Source organism: Piliocolobus tephrosceles, chromosome X (assembly GCF_002776525.5).
Source record: "Piliocolobus tephrosceles isolate RC106 chromosome X, ASM277652v3, whole genome shotgun sequence".
NCBI lineage: Eukaryota > Metazoa > Chordata > Mammalia > Primates > Cercopithecidae > Piliocolobus > Piliocolobus tephrosceles.
The window spans coordinates 67216694-67225810 of NC_045455.1; the positions used below are offsets into that span (position 1 = coordinate 67216694).

The 9117-nt window shown below is 44.9% G+C and overlaps 1 pseudogene; it reads right to left on the bottom strand.

Annotated features, from left to right (window-relative positions):
• Positions 1 to 5851: 5851 nt before the first annotated feature.
• Positions 5852 to 6521, bottom strand: LOC111523039 (annotated as a pseudogene).
• Between the last annotated feature and the right edge of the window lie 2596 nt (positions 6522 to 9117).

The window sequence follows — 9117 nt, forward strand, 5'->3', positions numbered from 1 at the left end:
CAGATCACTTGAGGTCAGGATTTCAAGACCAGCCTGGCCAATATGCTGAAACCACATCTCTACTAAAAGTACAAAATCAGGCCTGGTGGAGCACACCTGTAATCCCAGCTACTCAGGAGGCTGAGGCAGGAGAATCACTTGAACCCAGGAGGCAGAGGTTGCAGTGAGCCAAGATAGATAGCACCACTGCACTCCAGCCTGCACTATAGAGTGAGACTCTGTCTTAAAAAAGAATCATATAGTATATACATAAATCAGTAACATAGTTGTGTACTATCATTATCAAGTATTATGAACTGTACATAATTGTGTGTGTTATACTTTTATATGACTGGGAGTGCAGTAGGTGTGTTTATACCAGCATCGCCACAAACATGAGTAACATTGTACACTAAGACGTCATGATGACTCTGATATCACTAGGCAACAGGAATTTTTCAGCTCCACTATAATCTTATGGGATAATTGTCATATATGCAGTCCATTGTTGACTGAAACACCATGTGGTACATGACTGTACTTAAGATAGTCCCTGCCCTAAGGCCGGGCGCGGTGGCTCACGCCTGTAATCCCAGCACTTTGGGGGGCTAAGGCGGGAAGATCATGAGGTCAGGAGATCAGGACCATCCTGGCGAACACAGTGAAACCCCATCTCTACTAAAAATACAAATATATATATATATTAGCCGGGCATGGTGGCATGTGCCTGTAGTCCCAGCTACTCAGGAGGCTGAGGCAGGAGAATGGTGTGAACCTAGGAGGTGGAGCTTGCAGTGAACCGTGCAGTGAGCTGAGATTGCACCACTGCACACCAGCCTGGGTGACAGACCGAGACTCTGTCTCAGAAAAACAACAAAAAAAAAGAAGATAGTCCCTGCCCTCAAGGAACTCTGCTAATAATTGTAATTCATTCTTAAGTATGGCTCTAGACTATCCAAGATATATTGATAATTGAGAAAAGCAAGTTGTTAAACATTTGTATGTATAATTTTATCCATTAAAAAAAAAACTAGAGCTTTACGCAGAGGAAAATGTATGAAGTAATGTATACCAAAATATTAGATCTTAGGAATAAGAATATACAGAACTAGCTCTTTTATATTTATCTGATCATTTTTCTACAGTTAACATGTATTATCTCACACCTGTAAACCCAGCACTTTGGGAGGCTGAGGCAGGAGCCCAGGAGTTCAAGATCAGCCTGGGCAACATCGCTGCACCCTGTCTCTACAAAAAAAATTTTTTTTAATTAGCTGTACATGGTGACACACATCTGTAGTTCCAGCTACTCAGGAGGCTGAGGTGGTAGAGTCACTCGAGCCTTGGTGGTCAAAACTGCACTAAGCCATGATGGCACCCCTACACTCCAGCCTAGGCAACAGAGCAAGACAAAAAAAACTTTTCGTTCTTGAGTTTTAAAATTTTTTTAAGTAGAAGGAAAGAAGGATGTTGTAATGAGGCCCATATACTTAACAATGGTGAATTTTACATACGTAACTAAAAATCCAAAAAGCTACGGTAGTGGCCAGGTGCTATGGCTCATGCCTGTAATCCCAGCACTTTGGGAGGCTAAGGCAGGGAGATCACCTGAGGTCAGGAGTTAGAGACCAGTTTGACCAGCATGGAGAAACCCATCTCTACTAAAAATACAAAATTAGCTGGGCGTGGTGGCACACACCTGTAATCCCAGCTACTTGGGAGGCTGAGGCAGGAGAATCGCTTGAACCTGAAAGGGTGAGATTGAGGTGAGACAAGATCGCACCATTGGACTCCAGCCTGGGCACCAAGAGCAAAACTCCGACTCAAAAAAAAAAAAAAAAAAGCAACTATAGAATTACTTAGTTATAGGATACAATGTGTTCCGTGGTGATTGATTTAGAAGGACCCAGACATGTTGATCAACGGCATACCAAGCAATAGAACATACCCACTCTCTAGATCAGGGAAGGAATCGTGCCAGGGATGCCATGTGTGGTAAGCCACTAATAGTAAATCCACATTTTATTTTATTTTTTTTCAGATGGAGTCTCACTCTGTCTCCCAGGCTGGAGTGCAGTGGTTCCATCTCGGTTCACTGCAAACTCCACCCCTCAGGTTCGAGCGATTCTCCTGCCTCAGTGTCCGGAGTAGCTGGGATTACAGGCATACACCACCATACCCAGTCAATTTTATTTTTTTGTATTTTTAGTACAGACCAGGTTTCACCATGTTGGCCAGGCTGGTCTCAAACTCCCGGCCTCAACTGATCCACCCGCCTTGGCCTCCCAAAGTGCTGCACTTACACGTGTGAGTCTCCATGCCCAGCCTACACCACATTTTAAGAAAGACACTGATGGCAGGTTGCGGTGGCTGATGCCTGTAATCCCAGCACTTTGGGAGGCGCAGGTAGGTGGATCACCAGGTCAGGAGATGGAGACCATCCTGCCTAACACGGTGAAATCCCATCTCTACTAAAAATACAAAAAGATTAGCCGGGTGGGGTGGCAGGCACCTGTAGTCCCAGCTACTCTGGAGGCTGAGGCAGGAGAATGGCATGAACCTGGGAGGCAGAGCTTGCAGTGAGCCGAGATCACACCACTGCACTCCAGTCTAGGGGGACAGAGTAAGACTCCCACTCACAAAAAAAAAAAAAAAAAGAAACACAGACTCTGATAAACCAGTGAAGGCTGTGTGACTCCTGAGGGTCTGCTTAATTGATCTATGAAGTTAACAGATCAGGTGATGTCTGGAAATAGTTTGCAACTCACAGTTTCCAAGAGCGGGGCATGCCACACCATGCAATGCCACAAGCAAGTGCTTGCATCCATCTAGAGGCAGAGAGGCGTGGAGAAAGCATGGCCACAATTCTTTGTTGTGGTTTCCACAGCAAGGCAGGGTAAGCCAATTTAGGATTCACTTGCCTAAATAATTTCTCAGGCTGTGGGACATAGCGGTTGTGTCCCTAGTTGTCTGGTACCTGGCACTGGGGTGACCAGGATGGGAATACTGACCTGGAGTCTAAGAGCCTGTATTATTTATGTGACTGCTCTTCATTAGCACAAATAAACAGCAGTTAATTATTCACCCACCATCGTCCCTGGGTTACATGCAGACAAGCAGGTATGGCCCTAAGGGCAGATAGTGAGAAAACATTGTGTGTGTGCGTTTGTGTTCCATTCTTGTATTTCTAGCTATCAATTCTTCCACTCTTTTTTCAAGATTTCCATCCTGTTTTCCAGTCACCTCTAATCCACCTGTTTTTGTGTTACCACATCTGTCCTCCAATATGATACAAGTACTGCCTCTGCGACACCTCACTGTGTTCTCAGAAGCTCCTTTCTGTGATCTTAAACTCTCCCACATCCTCCATCTCTTCTCCTGCCCTACCTGAAACATGGCTGTCCCCAAGGCCACTGTGGCACTTAGGCAGTGTGTCCTCATGGCTTGCAGTTGCAGTTTCCAATTTCTATTCCCTCCTCCAAAACCTCTAGCTCTTCTGAAGATCAGGTCATCTAACTCCCTTGACCTTCTCCTCCTTTAAGCTGTGAGCTACATTTTGGCCATGCCCCTCCATGCAGGAGAGACTTGAACTTAGCTTCCTGCTTTCCCCTCCTCCCCAACTCCTGCCATGTCATTTTTACCCATTCTTGTGACCTCAGCATTGATTGGTTGGAACCACCTAACACCATGTAGTTGAACCATTCAATGCTCTGGCTTCTTAGGTCTTTAACAGACGTGTCCTCAATGATCTTTTTCACCATTCCACCTCAGCTACACACTCACACGGTCACTTCCTTGGAATCAACAGAATTGAACGCACTTGTGAAATCTTTATTTAAGCATCCTACCTTCTGACCACTGCCTCTTTCCTTTCTTTTTTTCTTTTTTTTGAGACGGAGTCTCGCTCTGTCGCCCAAACTGGAGTGCAGTGGCCGGATCTCAGCTCACTGCAAGCTCCGCCTTTCGGGTTCATACCATTCTCCTGCCTCAGCCTCCCGAGTAGCTGGGACTACAGGCGCCCGCCACCTCGCCCGGCTAGTTTTTTTGTATTTTTTAGTAGAGACGGGGTTTCACCGGGTTAGCCAGGATGGTCTCGATCTCCTGACCTCGTGATCCGCCCGTCTCGGCCTCCCAAAGTGCTGGGATTACAGGCTTGAGCCACCGCACCCGGCCGACCTCTTTCCTTTCAATTCACTTACTCAAGTGCATCCACTACCATACTTCTTCAGCCTTTTCAAAATCTTCAACCCAGTGGCCCACCCCAGCATGGCTTGACATCCATCAGCTCCTATATGACTTCATTCTCCTCCTGGTCTTGCCTAGATTTCATGGGCTGAAGTTTAAATTGAAGTAAAACATGCTTGTAGAAAAGTGTAGAAAAGCAACAGCCCAGAAGAAAGAGGAGCAACTGCTTGATGGGTATGGGGTTCCCTTTTGGGGTGAGGAAAATATCTTGGGACTAGATAGAGGTGGTGGTTGCACAATGTTGTGAATACACTAAATACTACTGAATTGTCCACTTTAAAATGGTTGATGGTCAATTACATGTTATGTGGATTTTACTTAAATTCTTTTTTTAAAGTTGGGCAGGCACGGTGGCTCACGCCTGTAATCCCAGTATTTTGAGAGCCCGAGGCTGGTGGATCACAGGGTCAAGAGATCGATACCATCCTGGCCAACATGGTGAAACCTCGTCTCTACTAAAAATACAAAAAATTAGCCGGGCGTGGTGGTGCATGCCTATAATCCCAGCTACTCAGGAGGCTGAGGCAGGAGAATTACTTGAACCCAGGAGGCAGGGGTTGTATTGAGCTGAGATCTCATCACTGCACTCCAGCCTGGCGACAGAGTGACACTCAGTCTCAAAAAAAAGTAAACAGTTTGATTAATTACCACACGGTGAATACACATATTTAATCACCACGTAGTTCAGAGAAGAGAACCTTACCAGCACCCCAGAAAACTCCTTGATGCCACTTCCACTTGCAACCTTCTATCTTGCCCAAAGGCAACCACTATTTTGTGTCTTGATTATTTTGTCCAATGTTTATGAAATTCATCCATGCTATACATAAATTGTAGTTCATTCATTTTCAATGTTGTAAATATTCCTTTTTTTTTTTAGATTAAGGTAGTCACTTTATTTTGAACAAGGAAGTAGCGTAAGCAACTCAGTGTGTGTCCTTAAGATGGGAGCTCTTCCCCCATATCACTCCCCACCCCAAGGAATAATTTTGGGAGAAAAAAAGAGTCTTCTATCTGGCTACCTGTGTTACCTATGATTGCACCTTCTTATATGGCAGGCATGTCATCATGTCCAGACGAGCATCTAAGGAACTGCATTTTGGGAGCTGAAACTTTCATTTGGGTCCGAGATGAATGCATGAACTAACACAGGGCCATGGGCCCACTAGTCTTGATCAAGTCAGAGAAAATGAAGGTGACTATGTACACTTCCAAGTTGCTTTCTAGATCCTTTCATTAAAAAATATTCTGATCAGGCCGGGCACAGTGGCTCACGCCTGTAATCCCAGCACTTCGGGAGGTCGAGGCGGGTGGATCACAAGGCCAGGAGATCAAGACCGTCCTGGCTAACACAGTGAAACCCCGTCCCTACTAAAAATAAAAAAATAAAAAATAAAAGAATTAGATGGGTGTGGTTGCTGACGCCCCTAGTCCCAGCTACTCGGGAGGCTGAGGCAGAAGAATGGCCTGAACCCAAGAGGTGGAGCTTGCAGTGAGCCAAGATTGCGCCACTGGACTCCAGCCTGGGTGATACAGTGAGACTCTGTCTCAAAAAAAAAAAAAAAGAAAAAAAAGAAAAAAAAACTGATCAAATACTCTTACAAAGGAGAATAACCTGGCTTCGAGTCTACCCTATAAAAGCAAAGAGAAAATGATTAACTTTCTGCTCATTCATCGTATTGAGGACCTTTATGAGGCACGTGTTAGTTCCCAGGGAGCACTCCTCGGCTGTCAGTGCCGTAAATTTCATGTACTGCCCCTGGGCTTCGAAATGGTCAGCGGGCTAGTTGTACACCATCCACATGATTCTCCCACCAACAGCCGCACGGCCTTCGCGTAGTTCTTTACGTCCACTGTGAAGTGGTGATAGATCCCTGTGGGGAGCGTTATCATGTCTCCCGCCTCCATGAAGATTCGGATCCACTTGTCCTCCTTGTCCCTCACATTGAAGTACCCACTGCCGTCCAAGATGTAGCGGATCTCATCGTCCAAGTGCAAATGCTCTTCGTAAAACATCTTATTCTTTTCTTCATAATTTGGTAGTTTATCTTTGCATATGGTTATGATGTCCATCCAGGAGTAGTTCCTCTCTCTTCAGATCTTTTCTTTTTCTGGATCATTCTCATATTTGTCAGCATCCAGCTTCCAGTAGAGCACCCCGAGCCACCACAGCTGCTCCAGGAATACCAGGCGGTCGGGATAGGGGCGGTGGGGTCACCCTGGGTCGCTCGAGGCGTCCTCCATGATATACCATGCACCATGGCATGCAGCGCGGGGGCTGCATTTGAACCCAGAGGCCAGGCATTAATTTTTTGTTTTTTATTTATTTATTTTCTGAGACAGAGTCTCACTCTGTCGCCTAGGCTGGAGTACAGTGGCACAATCTCGGCTTACTGTAACCTCTGCCTCCAGAGTTCAAGTCATTCTCCTGCCACAGTCTCCTGAGTAGCTGGGACTACAGGTGTGAGCCGCCATGCCCAGCTAATTTTTTGTATTTTTAGTAGAGACAGGATTTCACCATGTTAGTCAGGATGCTCTTGATCTCATGACCTCCTCATCTGCCCGCCTTGGCCTCCCAAAGTGCTGGGATTACAGGCATGAGCCACCACACCTGCTCCCTCTTTTTTTTTTCTTTTTTTCTATCTCACACTTTATTTAACCATCCTGCCATAGATGGACAATTGGATTGCTTCCAGTTTGACCTATTACAAATATTAATGCTATGGACATTCTTATTTCTGCCTTTTTGTGCACATGTGCAGTCCTCTCTGTTGGTTTTATTATATCTAGGAATAGAATTGCTGAATCAGAGTCAGTCTTGTGTTTTAAGATAGTCACATTTCTCTCTAGCTGCTTCCTCTTCTCAGTAAAACCTCTCCACAAAACTGTCTATACCTGTTGTCCCTATTCTTTTTTTTTTTTAATTAAAAAAAATTTTTTTTCTAAGACAGAGCTTTGCTATGTTACCCAGCCTGGAGTGCAGTGACTATTCACAGGCATGATCATTGTGCACTGTGGCCTTGAATTTCTGACCTCAAGTGATCCTCCTGCCTCAGCCTCCCAAATGGCTGGGACTAAAGGTGCATGCCTCCACACCCAGCTGCCCCTATTTTTCATCTCCCCTTCATTATTTTGCATCCTTGTTTAATTTCTGACTGCTTTTCTTCCATAATCTTTTATTCTTTTTTTTTTGAGACAGAGTCTCACTCTGTCACCTAGGCTGGAGTACAGTGGCGTGATCTTGATCTTGGCTCACTGCAACCTCTGCCTCTTGTGTTCAAGCAATTATCCTGCCTCAGCCTCCCAAGTAGGTGGGATTACAGGCACGCACCACCATGCTGGCTAATTTTTGTATTTTTAGTAGAGACAGGGTTTCGCCATGTTGGCCAGGCTTGTCTTGAGCTCCTGATCTCAAACAATCTGCCTGCCTCGGCCTCCTAAAGTGCTGGGATTACAGGCATGTGAGCCACCATGCCCAGCCATAATCTTTATTCATTTTTAATAGCTATTATGCTTTTACTTTTCTTTGAGTATCTTAAACATACTTATTTCAAAATCTTTGTCACACTACCCCCTTACTATAGGTAATGTACTCATGAAGAAAGAGAACACCCAGGAGGAGTCTGGAATTGGGAAGCCTGGTCCCTGGCTCTTCCCTGTGCATTGAACCCCACAGCCAATGAAAGTAACACTGCCTGCTTCCCATTGGACATGCCTTTGCATGGGCTGTGGCCTGAGGATTGAGTCATATCATTGTACATTATCCCCTCAGCCTCCATACTATCCTATCTGAGGTGGTGTCTACAGTAAATGACATAGATTGATTCTCTAGAGCTGTAACTAAGAGTGACAAAACTCAGAAGTTAGGTCCTGATTCAACATTCATGGCTCAGCAAGATTTCTAGTATTACTAATGAAATACACTTTAAGTGAAATTCAAAGGTAGTTAAGGGGGGTTTAAAAAGAGCTATATTGTCAGGGAACTCCAAGTTTGGCAAAAAAAAAAAAAAAATGGAGTCTGTGATTATACAATTCCATGTACCATCTATCTATGGGACATGAGCTGCCAAGGAAAAAAGCATGCAGGATCTTCCCCAGTATCCCTGTAGGGGTACTGCAATGGTTTGAATGTTGCTGCCAAAACTCATGTTGAAATTTAATTGCCATGGTAACAATATTAAGAGGTGGGGCCTTTAAGACACTGTTAGGTTATGAGGGCTCTGCCCTTTTGAATGAATTAATGCCATTTTGGATTAGTTATCTTGATAGTGGGCCACTGATAAAAGGAAAAGTTCACCCACTATTCGCTCTCTCTGTCTCCTGCACTCGCTCACCACATGATGCCTTCTACCATGGAATGATCCTCCCCAGAAGCCAGCATCACACTCTTGAACTTTCCAGCCTCCAGAAACATGAGCCAAGTTATTGGGGGAACCTGCCCCCAATATTTCAGCATAGGTTCTTTCTATTTTCCATAAGTGTCGGCCGGCCGAGAAAGAGTGACAGTAAAAGAGAGGAATTTTACAGCTGGGTCACCAGGGGTGACATCACATATCAGTAGGACCATGATGCCTGCCTGAGTCTCAGACCAGCAAGTTTTTATTAAGTGTTTCAAAAGGGGAGGGGGTATAAGAACAGAGAGTAGGTACAAAGATCACATGCTTCAAAGAGCAAAAAGCAGAACCACTAATAAGGGTCTAACAAAGATCACATGCTTCTGAGGGAACAGGACAAAGGGCAAAAGCAGAACCACTGATAAGGGTCCAACAAAGACCACAGGGCAAATGGCAAAAGCAGAACCACTGATAAGGGTCTATTTTCAGTGGTGCATGTATTGTCTTGATAAACATCTTAAACAACAGAAAACAGTGTTCGAGAGCAGAGAACTGGTCT